This window comes from Serinus canaria, chromosome 3 (assembly GCF_022539315.1).
Source record: "Serinus canaria isolate serCan28SL12 chromosome 3, serCan2020, whole genome shotgun sequence".
Classification (NCBI taxonomy): domain Eukaryota; kingdom Metazoa; phylum Chordata; class Aves; order Passeriformes; family Fringillidae; genus Serinus; species Serinus canaria.
Window position 1 is genome coordinate 18,306,035 of NC_066316.1, and position 14,671 is coordinate 18,320,705.

The following is a 14,671-nucleotide window of genomic DNA, read 5'->3' on the forward strand; positions in this document are numbered from 1 at the left end:
TTTTCAAACTGAATAGCACTTACAAAAGGTGGGTCTGGACAGTAAAGTCTAATTCTTGATCCAAATTCTCCATAGCAAGAGGTGTTCAAACCCTGGGCTTAGGTATATGCTGTTGTAATAGACCAGAGCTGCAAAGTTCAGTTCAGGAGTTTCAGTGAATTACAGGGATTATCCATGAAATAGTGGTTACTGCATCTACTGCTGAATTCAAATCGAGTCATTCTTGAGGAAAGCAACAGACAGCTTATTACTCACTCTGTTTCTTTTGAATTGGAATAAAACTTATCAAACTTCAAAAATGAAGCTGTGAAAACCAGCTACATTTTATGTAGGCTTCACATCCTTTAAAAATTCACAAGAAAGCAAAGGGCAGAGATTTTATCACCGGAATCAGAATCAGATTGATTTTCTGGATTTGGCTTTGGCTCAGATCTGAATGTGATTTTAGATGCAAAGTCCCCAAAGTCTGCAAATCTGAATCTCTGTCACCCTTAGATGCTACCAGCGTGGAGTAGACTGTATTATCTCAATAGTATGAAAAAGGTGAAAAAAACTTACTTTACTATTTTCTTTACTGTTCACTCTGAACTCAGGTTTCATAAAATGCTGGTAACTCTGTGAGGAATGTGGTGTACAAATAGTATCAGTGACTATTTGTTGGGCTTTCCTCCTATGTTCCCACTCTCCCTTATTGGGCTATAAACAATGGAGAATGTGAATCCCAAAGAAGTCTGAAGGCCATCCCTTGAAAACACATGCACCAACACTGAGTTTTATATAATCCTCTTTTATACATAGGTTAAAGCTAGGGCTACCACTCTTTTAAAAGAAGTGCACTCTCCTTAGGAAAAAGAAAAATTATTCCAGCCTCTTCCAGACAACTATTTCCAGGCCACATAGCAGGAGTGAATGATGTGGAATATTTCAGCAGCAGCCCTGAGTAGAAAGGTTGCATAACCAGGCACTGTCCTGGGTCAAATCTCAATGGATATTACTAAGAAGACCGGACAATTTTACTCCCAACTAATGTAGGTAATGTGGATTTGGGGTTGGTTACTCATGCAGTCCATTTCATTTTGGCATCCTGCTTATTGCAAGTGGCTGCACATGCACCTGTACTCCAGTAATTACCCTGTTTGTAATGATAAGGTGATGACTAGAACAGCTTACATCAAGTGAGGATATATGAATTTAGCTGACTCTGCCACTGAATGTGAACACAGAGAAATCATTAATTGTGATATATCTTGTTCTCCTGCATTTAATTTGTCATCGTTTGAGCCTGGCGCAATGCCAGTGCCCCCACGAGATCACCTCCTTCCCTGGCACCCACTGTGAGATGTGATCAGAGACAGAGCAGAGCAGGCTCCAACTTGAGGTTTAAGGGAAAAAAACTTTATTAACCTAAAACTACAAAGGAAAACACTAAGGAAAAAACACACAAAATACATAGAACCCAAGATGAAAACCTTCCAAATTTCTTCCTCCTCCCCCCCACCTAGATTTCCAATTCCATTACCACCAAATCCACCCTTTAGATAATCAGTTCTCAATTCCTCGAGAAGAGAGAAGTCCCTCTTGCACCACAGACTTCCCCAGGAAACAGTCGAAACTTCTCGTGTTTCCATGTCACATGTGGTACCGCCCGGAGAACATTTTGCCATCGTGACTTCTTCCTTCCATGTCCAGTGCTCTCACCACTGCACATGGATCAGGGCTGCTTCTAGAGTTTTTCCCTTTAAGGATACTTTGTCCAGTTCCAAAAAGGAGCACAGTCCCTCTCCTTTTGGGACACCTGTCCCCCCCAAATTTCAGCCCCTGTGGCCGAGGGGTCTCTTGAACAGAGATCATCTTCCTCTTCCTCTTCTTCGAAGACGGAGGGCACCACCACCACCCTCCTCACCCGTCGTCTCTGTTCACACTCCTCCACATCACTGCACTCTCCTGGCTCTGAGCCATCGCCTCCCCCTAGAACGCAGTCTCTGTGTCACAGGAACACAAGGGGGTTCTGCTGTGGCTATACAGGAAAGTCTAGCCAAAGGCCACTCCATCATCTCCTCCCACCTAGGATTCTTCTCAACATCCTCTCAATCTCATCAACTTCAGGAGGAATCAGCATTTGCAAGGTTTCCATCCTCCCCAGAAGGGTTAAAAGTCCCAGGCTCTGCCGGTTTGCTTCATGAACTCCCACGCCTGGCTGCCCTGCTGGACACCCCCCCCTTCTCCTTCACGCCGGCCGCTATCACCGGCACCGGCTCTGTCTCTCTCCCTCTCTCCGGGGGGGGGAATGGAGGATGGCTGCCCGAAGCCCTTGCAATGTTCTCCTCCACCCTTGGGCCCAGGCCTGGCCTACCTCCGGCCACATGGCTCCCCTCTCCCCCCCTGCCCAGCTCGGCCGGGCAGGGGGGAGGTCTACTCACTCTCAAGTGGGACTCCAAGAGGAAGTTCCCCTGGGAGATCACAGCTTTTAACCCCTGTGTTCTCAGAGGCGTATCCTGCCCTCAGTGGACAAACCAGGTGCCAATATTAAATCTGAACACTGATTGGCTTGCCCACACCATCACAAAAACTTCATTTCCTTTCAAACCACGACATAATGATAAGGTGATGACTAGAACAGCTTACATCAAGTGAGGATATATGAATTTAGCTGACTCTGCCACTGAATGTGAACACAGAGAAATCATTAATTGTGATATATCTTGTTCTCCTGCATTTAATTTAGAATTTGTGACCCCAATCTTTATAAACCTCTTGGTCAGCTTTTCTAATTTCTGCGGTGGATGGTCAATCCAAACATTGTTACAATCAGGAGGGTTTGTGTTACAGGGTCTTGGGAGTTCAAGGGAAAAGAATTAGTTTCAGTTACATGATTGAGTCTGATAATTATCATCCAGCTGTGGCAACCTCCAGTTTAGGAGCATAATCTGCAGAAAGATTCTCCTTGCCAGGTTTCCAACATGCTTTGTTTGGTATTGTGATTGTGAACACCAAAATAAGCAAACCAACAATTTTATGTTCTGATCTCTCTGTTTCCAGGTGGTTTTAGAAGAATCTGGGGTATGGTCAAAATTCACATCTGCACCCACATTTTAGTTTCTTCTCGCTTTGCTGCTCAGTGGTAGATGAAGTGATGCTTTGCAGCCAACTGCAGTGAGTTGATCCAGATCTGTATCCAAAATCTGTATTTGGAGCTCTAAAAGCCAATGGTGTGTGACTGGTACTAGCTTTAGTGGACCCATCAGTAATTAACCTAAGATGCTAAATGACTAAGCCAAGTGGGACAGAGACATTGAGCGCAGCTTTGCCTCATTCTTCATCTTTTATTGAAGTGCTCAGAATGTCTTGCCAGGTGCCTGGTTTATTATAAATAAAATGGCCCTGTTCTGTGGAGCTTTGAGAATGCCTGGGAAAGGATAGGAAGAAATATATGTGTATTTTTAAATACAACTCAACTAGGCTCCCTGAGGAAGTCTGGCAAAGGGAGGTTTCCAGGGATGTTTGAAACTGGGAAGTGCTCCTGCGCTGAGGTTGAGTTCAGACATGAGATTAGGAGCAAGGCATGGACTCATGAAACTATTCTGAGGGTCTCTTAGTGAAAAGGCGAGCAAATACAGCTGTGAGAACTTTTGGGGGTTGAGAACAACAATTTAGAAAGAATCCTGTATTATTTTGAGCTGTAGCCTCAAAATCAGTGTCTTTGATGCTCAGGGGTTCTAACCATCCTTTTTTCTAGGCAATCCAATCCTGCTTGCTTGTGTGATGCCTTTTCTGTTGTACAGCTTAATGTATGTCTTATAGATGAAGATACTTGAATAGGTGGGATGAAAAATTTTCAATTTGTACAGTTGGTGAAATGAACAGACACGTGGAAAGTGAGTTCTGCTTTTTATCTTGTACACATGGAGTTGGACAAAAGTGGCTTCTTCAATCAGCAGTACCTTATCTTTCACCTCTGCCTCCAGCTGACATCCTCCATCACTGAGCTGCTCTCCTCTTTGATCGGATTTTTTTGTTTCCAAACAGCTTTCTCTTTCATCAAGAAAGGCTGGCTTCTCCTGTGGGAAGAGCATCAGTAAGCACACTAGACAAAAATGGAAGAGATAACAGTATGAATTTATCTTCTGAACAAGTTCCTGTTCCAGAAAACTGAGCAAATTCTCTTTCTCTCATTTCTATAATAACCATTTCATAGAAACAAGGCTATGAACAAAGAAATTTTAATAGCTTTAGGGTGTTGCACTATACAGTCACTCTTCAAGGTGGAAGGATTTAGATGATAAGGATCCCAGCTAGTCCTGGCATTTCTAGCAGGAGCAGTAATAGTTAAATAACATATTTTAATGTATTTTACCCAGCATGTTGCTATGGTATGATCAGATTTTCTGTTAGGACTGGTGTGGCAGACACGAGTCCAGCTACAGCCCTATGGAGAAATACTTAGAGATAAGAATATGCTGAGTCATAGGAATTGAACCAGAAGTCTTCACTCTGGTCTTCCAGGCCTGTTTATCTTTCTATGACCTCATAGGCTAGTTTCCCTAACCCTTACAATTGGTCAGTTTCCAAGCCCCCCTAACCCTATAAAAGGGGCTGTCTTGACCCATTTTGTTAGAAGAGCTGCATTCGGACCCTTCGCGAATCCCTCAGAATAAACCATTGTGGAACACTCTCTTGCCTGCCTTCTCTCTCTCCTCGTCTGCTCTTCTGAAAGCTGCGTTCAGCCAAAGCCCCTTGGCAAGCTAGAGCTGAAACCATAAAAGAGCTGATATCACTAAGAGCTGACAATCACTGAGCTTGCTAAGGTGGCCATGGCTGGGCAGTTGTTAGGGCTCGGGCACCCAGCCCCCGGAGGGCTGAGATATCCAGACTTAATACTACTTGCCTGGGGTGCTCTGACCCTATGGGAATCAGCTAACCAGCTAAGAAGCTAGCCCATGTGGCTTTTTTACGGACTGGTACAAAGCAGAATGAAGTCTGTGGCACTCTTTCAAATAAATGTAAAAAGTCTTCTTCCAGGGAATACAACTCCTTTCATGGTCTCTTCTGACCAATAGGGTGGTTGCTGAATCCTAGGTAGTCTTTATAAAGCTTCATACCCCTCCAATTATTTTATAATGTCAATGTTTTATTTTAAGTAAAACATTGACATTATAAAATTTACATGATACAATAACTCATAATATTTAGAAACTCTAGTAGGAATTACATAATATTTTTTTATGCAATATTTAAAAGCTATGATATTTTGGCTGGTTTGCTGCCATTGTTGCTGGAAAGTTCCTTCTCCAGAGCCTTCCTGGACCACATCCTAGTTGTGGCTATTTTCATAGCAAAGCTGTGCAGACATCTCATTGTGGATCTTATCTTTGTTGTCATCAATGGGTGTATTGTGAACACTTCCCTTATATTGTGGGCTCCCTTGCTTCATCACATAGATGCTTGTGAAGTTGGTTATCCCGTGGATATGAGCCAAGATTTAATACCTGGCTCGAAAGTCATGACTCCTGCTTATAGACAGTATCCTTCCTTGCTTTTTGCTTTTACTTATTGCATTTTTTAGTACATGTATTATAGTGGAAGGGGTTATCATGACAGCTGGGGATAAAAGTGTCCTTGGCATACAATCCTATCATTTGTCCTTATCATGTGGCAAAAATATGGCTGGTTAATATGTGTTTCATGTTTTGTAAGGAACATGCCAATATTCCATAGAAATGTTCTGACTGGGGATGGCTGAGGTTGATTGCCTCTTATTCCCCTGCTGTATTCCTTCCTTTATCATCATGTGATGGGAGCTGTGAAAACCTGGGAAGCAGCACACTTTTCTTGTCTCTTGTCTCATTTGGTAAACACAGAGACTGGGATAGGGAGTTTTACTTGTTATATGTTCTGGCAGGGGGTAAGGCTTAACAGGCTTTTTTTAGCCTCCAGAAATTATGATTGTCTGATTATTTCCATGTTTCCTCTATCAATTAAAGGATGACACTTCAGAGTACGACTCAAACAAATCCAAGTCTTTGCAGGGAACACTCTGTAACTGTCTTTCTGCCTGAGCCCCAAATGTTGTGTTTTCATTATTTAGGCTCCTACTGACTGTGGGAAATCAGTAGCCATTTCCTGGTAGCTGTCCGTGTTATCACTTCATGCCAGGTAATACAGTAGTAGCTCATATAGTAGGCTCAGATTTTATGCATGAAAGTAACAGTTCCTCCATGTTCAATTTTTCATCATTGTCCCTGAAATTAGAAGTTGAGTTTTGAATACACCACAGTATGCAATACAATCCTTGTTCACTGCAGCAAAAGCTGATGAACAAGTGTGGAGTTGGAAGAGGAGAAAGCAGTGGCTTCCAGTAAGAATGAACCACTGGATTCAAAAGCAGTGGTACATGGGCAGGAAAGAGTGCCAGGCACAGGAATTATGTGTGTTATCACTGAGTTTTCCTCTTTGCCACTGCTGATTAAATCCCCAGCTGGACATCAAGATGGTGAGAAGCTGTGTTCCGTTCTAAGGTTTTCAGACTGTAGTGCTCTTCCTAGGAAATCTATGCTTTATTTCACTTGCTGCACAGCTGTGGAGGTCTAATGTCAGAAGTAATCATTGACCAGCCAGGTTTCAAAAATCCCACTGTCATTTCTTGCAGTATGTTGAATAATTTCCTTTGGGAAATAAGACTTACTTAGGGTGTCAACATTTGTCCCTCAAAAATGCTGGTTCCTTTGGAAATTTTGACTTTAGTGATGTGACCAGGGCCCTGCTCTGCTCTCCTTTCTCTGGGGAAATGGGACTGTGTGGTCTCACTCTGAGCAACTTGTCTGCATCTAGCACTGCAGCCATCTATACCCAAATAAAGCAAGCACATAAAGGAAAAAGCAGAGGATGCTGTTTTTCTGAAATTTTAACAATCTTTTGTTATCAGTCTGTGATGAGTGCTGTGGTAATTGGTGACAGCAGCTGAGGAAATGCAGGTTATTACAGGAGGTGAATGTCCCTATCAGTCATCTTGAGTCCAACGTTCTTGTCTTCAAATCAGAGCATGGGGTCATTTAAAGCAACACAGTATTATTGCATTGATGGAACAGGCAGTCTGCTAAGTTCTTGTGTACCAGATGGTAAATGTAGCTTGAGCTGGCAAATTGTTGCTCTTCTTCCTGCCGTGCAAAAGCTTTTTATCTAAAAGCTTAATAAAAACAGAACAGAAAACTAAGGAGAAATTCCTTTAATCAAGCGTGAAAGATTTCAAAGAAAATAATAACAAGAAAAAAAGCAGACAATGGTACAAGAAGAGATTCTGCTTCACTGCTTTCTGATTTATTCCTCTTGCATGAGAGCTCTGAGGGACAAAGCCTGCTGATTTAACTCTACAGAGATCCCTAATGACCTCAATAGGAATTTATTTAGAAAATAAGGTACCACCAAGCATAAGTCTGTCCAGCTTTACCACAGTGGCTTCCTCTACAAATATTTCTGAAGTTCAGCAATTTTACTAAAATGATGGGGAAGGATGAGAGTTTAAAAAGAGTAGGATTAATAAGCAAAAGCTGATGACAGGACCAGTCACGTTGATGATTGGTCTATAATGTGCGACCCTTAAAATTTTCGAGTTGCCTCCAGATACAAATTTTGTCATTCTGGACTAGGCAGGTCCTTGGCAGTACACTTTAGAAGCGAGTCCTGTTCTGGTGGGGGATTCACCAGAGGGAAAGATAAATCTTTCCATCTCTAATTTCAAAAAGCTAGGAATACTCCTGGGGCCTTAAAAAGAAATTTAGAAAAAAAATTATAGTGCCTCTCCAGAGCATATAATGTGCCTTGAAATGCAATCATAAAAATGTAAATCCCAAAAGCAAACAACATACTTTGGTGGAAATCTAGGAGATTCATGTTGCCTGGTCTTTACTCTGCAAACAAATAAATGCAACTTGTCCTGTAATTTTCATCATGGTATATAGATGTGTGTGAGTTTATATGCTCTCAAAGATGAAGGCTCTAATTTCTGTGAGTCTAGCATTACTTTTCAATGGTATCGCTCATGGCGGACATCTGTAATGCATTTAGACATTGTGGACATTGTGGGGAGTGCTTTATTCTGTGAACAATACCAGGGCAGCCTCTCACTTGGTCATGTTCAGATATAAATGTGGAATCTAAAGTTCTTTGATTTGCTTTTTTTTTTTTTTTCCCCAGGACCAAGTCTTCCCAACATATTTCTTCATGCATGAGTAGGAATTTAAGTAAATGAAGTAGTAATTCATAGTAATTTGGAACCAAAGGATTCTGTGAGGGAAGGTGAGAACATCCATTAAACTGCCCTCTGCCTCTTCTTTCCATGGCACATCAATACCCTGTTCCCAGCCCCATGGATTTGTGCCTGAGACCACAGCAATCCTTATATACAGGGAGTCAGGTCAGAAGCCCTCTAACCTCCACATCTGTTCTCTGGCAATGATGCTAAGGCAGATGCCTCAGGAAGAGTAAAGAAAAGGGCAAGCATCTAATGATGCTTCTTCTACTCTCTAATGGTTTGCAGGTCAGGAATTTCCTGAGCCAGAAAATTATCCATAACTTTGGAAAATGGGCTGTGTGCCCTAGACAAGTGGTTTGTCATGTGATTGTCCCATTCATTGAGCTGGCACCAATTTGAGCATTTTGATCAATGTAGATTCTTGCCTCAAACTAGAGTGCTTATTTGAGTCCTGATTATTATCGTTGTTGTGAGTTTTCCTGTTTGTGGCCATCTCATTTAATGATGAGTGCTGCAGATGGCATATCAATTTTAAACTAAGTATGAACTGGTTGTGTAACCTCATCTGCCTTGGGATTTGTATTGGAGAGAAAAAAAGAGAAAGACTTTCCTTGCAAGTACTCAGCAGACAATCAATGCTCAGTGAATGAAGGCATGGATGTCATTTTACATCAGCTATACTTGCTTACATTCCTTGTGGCTGGAGGCAGAATTTAAGAAGCCATTGAATATAGCTGATAGAAAGAGGTAATAAAACAGCACAGAAGGAACAAAGAAATGCAAACTAAACAGCCTCATGCTAAAATGAGGTCTTCTTAAATCTGTGTTTTTAGGGAAAATAAATTACCCTCCTGTATTGTATTTTCTGCTGCAAAGACGGGGAAAAAAATGAGAGCTGTGTAGTCACAGTTTAATACACGAAAATCAAAGGGAAGTTTATGCTGTGAGATTCACATCTCAGGATGTGATTTACCACTGTATTTTCCCTGCTGTCTAGCTTCTTTGATAGCAGAGGGAACTTTGATAGATAGAGAAAACATTTTTTAAAAGCAGCTATGCAGCTCCTGACTTCCTTTGTAAAGACTGCTTGTTTGCTGCTCTGAGTGCAGTTTTCTTGCTGGTGCTCAATGGCAGCATTTGTATTGAAGTCTTTTTACCATCCGCAAATGAATGGAGGATTTCCATCATTCTGAAAAATGACAGCTTGATTTTATGCCATGCCCTTATCACATTGTGGCTTCATTGCTTGGTGTGGGGACTAAACCAGCAAGGTCTGGTGGAGAGCGGTGCAGACCTCAGTGACCCAGCAACTCCTGCAATTGCACTTCAGTTGTCTGGCTTTCCATCAGCTCTTGAACAGGATCATGTTGTAACCCTGGAGCTGGCTTGGGCCTAAACTACAAAACTGCCGGCTGGGAGGAAGACAGTTCTTGGAGCTGCTTCACTGGTGATACACTTGAGATGTGTTCTCAGCTGGGAATGCTCTTCTGAATTTTGTCAAGAAGGTGGGCTGTGGTTCTGGGAAACTCCCCATGAACCATTGGGCATTTTCTTCTGTCTGGGTGTGATGAATTCTTTTGACCTTTGATTTCTTTCTATAACATAACCCCAGAACAACGTGTACTTTCAAAAAATCCTCACAGGATTTCAATAAAAATATTTGCCACTTGCAGCAAGAGAGTGAGGGTTACTTTAACACTGTGGGTTTAGTGTCATCTGAGGATCTGTAGGGTAGCACCGGGCCACTAGCTGTCCCTGCAGAGTGATGGACCCCTCTCATGGATCTTGTGCTATGTTTTCTGGATCTGTGGGGAAGTCTCAGATACTCCAGGATGGCCCAATGCTGCTGAGTTGAGGGAGGCAAGTGAAAACAGCCCTGTGCTGTTTTATATCCACCTGTGCTAAGATGGGACATGAATGTGATGGAAGACGGGCAGATCCAGCAGTAGTGATTGTGGCATGGGCACCAACATGCCGCAGGGAGGCACAAAACACCCCCTGCCCAATTCTGTGGCCCACTCACTCTAAGCCTGCGGACCCCTGGCAGAGGGCGGCCATCAGGCCACACCTAAATATGACACCAGGGAAAGTTTTATTCCTTTAAATAAGAACTGAACTGAAGAAGAAGTGTAAAGTCATTATGACTTAGATCACAGTCATTCTTGAATATCCTCTGGCAGGCTTTTGCTGTTTTGGCAGCACAAAGCTGCTGCAGCTAAGCACAAGCAGCTGTAGAGGGTTGCAAACACTTTTATGTTTGGGGAAGAAGCAGAGTGCTGGTGAAGCAGCTTCAGTCAGTGATGTCTATTGATTTTCACCAGTGCAAAGTGGGTGTAAAACACCTCCCAATCGATCCTGTTCTATCTTGCTGTGCAGAGGGGTAACACCCCAGGGAGGCTGGGAGTTTAATGGAGTTGCTTTAATGAAGCTCCTAACAAATGCAGTAAGTTGGCTCTCGCCTTTAGGCTGACCCCAGTTTTTCACAAGACATGTGCTGTGGAGGATGGTGGACCCCATACCTGAGGTGGCCTCTGACTGAGACTATACTTTATGAAAGCATTTCTGACTGCATGACAAACCCAGGCCCCTAAAACCCAACCACCAAATGCTGCCTGTGTAGAAGGAGGCATTATAGCATGGGCTGTTTTGTTTCTATGTAGAGAGCACAATGTTGGTGGAAGCTGATTTCTCATCCCAGGAACTAATTTAGCATCCCCTTCCCCATGTCATTGAAGACAATAAATTACACATTAATCAAAAACTTGTACATTATTTCTACTACAGTAGGCAGAATATTTAATCAATTCTGTTTTTCAGCATCTTCCTTGCATCCTCTTTATCAGTTATATTGTTTCATATTAAGTGAGTTATTGGTTTACCAGGTAAGGCATTTATGCTCAGTGTGAAAATGAGCAATACACAGGTACCCTCCTGAATATTATTTCCCTGTCAACAGAGCAGTTTGCCTAAGCTGAAGATTTAACTAAAGGAAAGAAACAAAGATGATGTGAGGAAGTATACTGTCTGGAAGGTGTAATTTCCTGAATATTCTGGCCATTCTTCACTCATCAGCTTTCAGTCAGCCAAACATGCATTTGGAGTCCCTGTGGAAAGATATGCCAGACAGAAGGAATGTGGAAAGGGGTAGAGAATTTTGAGCAGGGACCACAGCCTAACTGTGACACAAGTCTCTGCTGCAATAAGATTATTTATAGACAGGAGTATATCTTCATCTGGAGATCTTACGATACCTTGAATATCCTGTAGCAGGCTGATGTAAGGATGCTACAGGTCATGGAACTGAGGGCTCACCTGGAAGCCACTAGAGGAAGTTAGACAAAGCAAGCACTTGAAGGCCATATTTCTGCTGCTCAAGTGAATTGTCTAGACTTTGTGCTGTTCTTTGCTCAAAAGAGTAAGGAGAAAATTATGAGTATGGAGAAAATTAAAGTGATGTTCTGGATTGCCAAGTAAATTGTATTCTATTTGCCATCTGTATTACAGTTGTGTTCAGTTAAGTGGGCAGTTTTCCTTATCTCTTCCACAGCCACTCCTCCCTCTGAGGAGACATCTGCTGATAATAGGCTACTGAATGTCACTGCATGACTGATAAGAACTATAGCATTCCATTGTGAGATGCTCCATCCAGAGGGAAGAGCCAAGCATTCATACCCAGATATAGCTTGAGATTCTGGAACACCAGCACTGCTTTCTCCACTGGATTTTCCCAGAAGAACAGCTGCTTCTTCCACTGGATCCTTCTTCAGAGGAAGACTTCACCTTTCTACAGGATCACTGCTCCAACAGAACCACACCTGACACTCCAGGAGGACTGCAGCAACAATTCCAATTGGACTGCTACCAACACCCTGACCAACAGGGTGTCAGGTTGTATTCTGACTCTGTCAGTGCTGTTTTAGTTTGCTGCATTGTTTATTTTATCTTTTTATTTTCTGCTCTAATAAAGAACTGCTCCCATATTTTTTTGCCTGAAAGCCCCTTAATTTAAAATTCATAGCAATTCAGAGGGAGGGGGTTCACATTTTCCATTTCAAAGGAGGCTCTTGCCTTCCTTAGCAGACACCTGTCTTTTGAAACCAAGATAAGTGAGTATGGAGAAAATTAAAGTTTGGACCAGAGGCCATTGTCATCAAAGCTGGTCTGTACACTCATGTAGAAAGTTTATATAACAATAAACATTGCGATGAAAACAGTGAAGGCAGAAGGTTCTCGTCAGTCTCTTGTGGAAGAGATGGCTTCTGCAAAGTCCTGGCAATCTGAGGAAAAAGAGATGTTTTGATTCTCCACCAGGAGGCTGTGAAATTTTGGTCTGGCTGTCATTTGTCTGTGTTCACCTTAGCTGTTGTTGTACGTCATATGATAGTGATGTTCTTGGGGCTTCCATATGGCCACAGCCCATTTAATAGGAGGCTCTGAAATCATTCAATTATAGTTGATGGAAAACCTAAACTATTAGGAATGTTGAAATGTTTAGTGTGGATCTGAAACTGTAGAAATCTTTGTCCAGCATGTTGGATTCATGCACATTCTAGGTCCTGGTGTTATTTTCTGTATTTCCTATTATTGGCATTCACATTTAATATAATCATACAGTTTCAAAGCTTTAATAAATTGAGATGAAAACAAATAAACAGAAAGAAGAGCTGTTCACTGTCTGTCTTGGATCACTGGCAGGTAGAAGGTGCAACAGGACATGATAAATCACCTGTGTTATGACTGGTAGCAAGTGGTCACCAAGGCAAGATATGGCCCTGCTGTTCACAGCTGGACAATGTAGTCTTGCAATGTGAACAATTCAGGTTATTCCTGGATAGTGTATTGGCTTTACAGCATTCATCTTAACCAAGTTAGGCAAAAATGCAGATTTTTTTTCATATTGCTTTTCTTACTGCTGGTCTGATTTTTGCTTTCAACTTGAGACACCCATTTTTATCTATCACTGAGATTTTTTTTCATAGCAGAGTCCAGGCAACTTTAGTATTTTTGTTCTAAGAGAAAGAGCAGAGAGATTTGAGACCTGTAACAGGAAATCATAGGGCTTTGGGTTTTTTCCTTTCCTTTGATATGAATTCCTATATATTTATGTTATTGTATAGGTTTCTGCAGAGTTAGTCTTAGTAAGCAGTGTCTCCCAGGAGGTGTGTTGTGGTATTTTCTGGGGTCACCCGTGGCAGGAAGGAATGCTGAATCTGACTCCATGTTCTTAGAAGGCTAATTTATTATTTTATTATATGATATGATATTAAGAATGCTATACTAAAACTATACTAAAGAATAGAGAAAGGATGCAGACAGAAGGCTAAAAGATAGTAATGAAAACTTGTGACTCTCTCTTCCAGAGTCCTGACAGCCTGACCATGATTGGTCATTAAGTCAAAACAATTCACATGTTGGAAAAACAATCTCCAACCACATTCCAAAGCAGCAAAACACAGGAGAAGCAAACGAAATAATATTGTTTTCCTTTTTCTCTGAAGCGTCTCAGCTTACCTGGAGAAGAATCCTGGGCAAGGGGATTTTCCCAGAAAATATGATGGTGTCAGTCTGAGGTGTGCTGTGAGCCCTGGGAGGGGGGAATGGATGGAAGGAAGGGAAGGAAGGGAGGGAGGGAGGGAGGGAGGGAGGGAGGAAGGAAGGAAGGAAGGAAGGAAGGAAGGAAGGAAGGAAGGAAGGAAGGAAGGAAGGAAGGAAGGAAGGAAGGAAGGAAGGAAGGAAGGAAGGAAGGAAGGAAGGAAGGAAGGAAGGAAGGAAGGAAGAGCCCATGGTAGCAGTGCCTTGCTCTCACAGCCTGTTAGTGCCCATTGGGCAATGTGTGAGTCAGAGGGACTTTGGAGATGCATTGGCTTATGTCCATCAGTTTGAATCCACTTGAAGATTCTGTGCCACAATTACCCTCTTCTTCCTGGCTGCTTATATGGCACACCTTCTTTTTATATTAAATTGCAGATTCTTGAGGGAGGCAAGTCCTTTTTTTGGCTTGGTGTATTCTGCCTAGTACCGCTGGGGTTGTTTCATGGGGATTTTGTCTGCTACTGCAATCTAATGATTAAATAACAATGAAAGGAATCTCTGGGGCTAATGCTCTGCTGAAGAAATCTGGATTTTCACTTGGAATTATACTGCTTCATGTGTAAACCTGGGTTTGGCCCAGCTTGGGTAATACTGTTTCATGATGAGAAAACTACTCTGCAACAAGCTCTAAGGAGTATTGATCACTCCCAGAAATTTGAAGAAAAACATCAAAATTAGAAAAAAACATAAAGAATTTTTTTCCCCCAGTACTAAGTGCAAAATGCTGAGTAAACAGGATAGAAGAGCTCTGGAAACATAATTCCAAAAGTGTGGTGTCCAGGTCTGTCCATATTATTATCTGATGCAAACAGCTCTGGGTCTGGAAACTGC

General features: G+C 42.2%; 1 long non-coding RNA gene across 1 annotated transcript in view; it reads left to right on the forward strand.

The window, feature by feature from the left end:
- LOC127059383 (uncharacterized) overlaps positions 1–12,201 on the forward strand; it is an 81,060-nt gene extending 68,859 nt beyond the window's left edge. The window contains exon 3 of the long non-coding RNA XR_007777117.1: positions 11,796–12,201. This is a non-coding gene — a long non-coding RNA (uncharacterized LOC127059383). The remainder of the gene's footprint in view (positions 1–11,795) is intronic.
- The last annotated feature ends 2,470 nt before the right edge of the window (positions 12,202–14,671 follow it).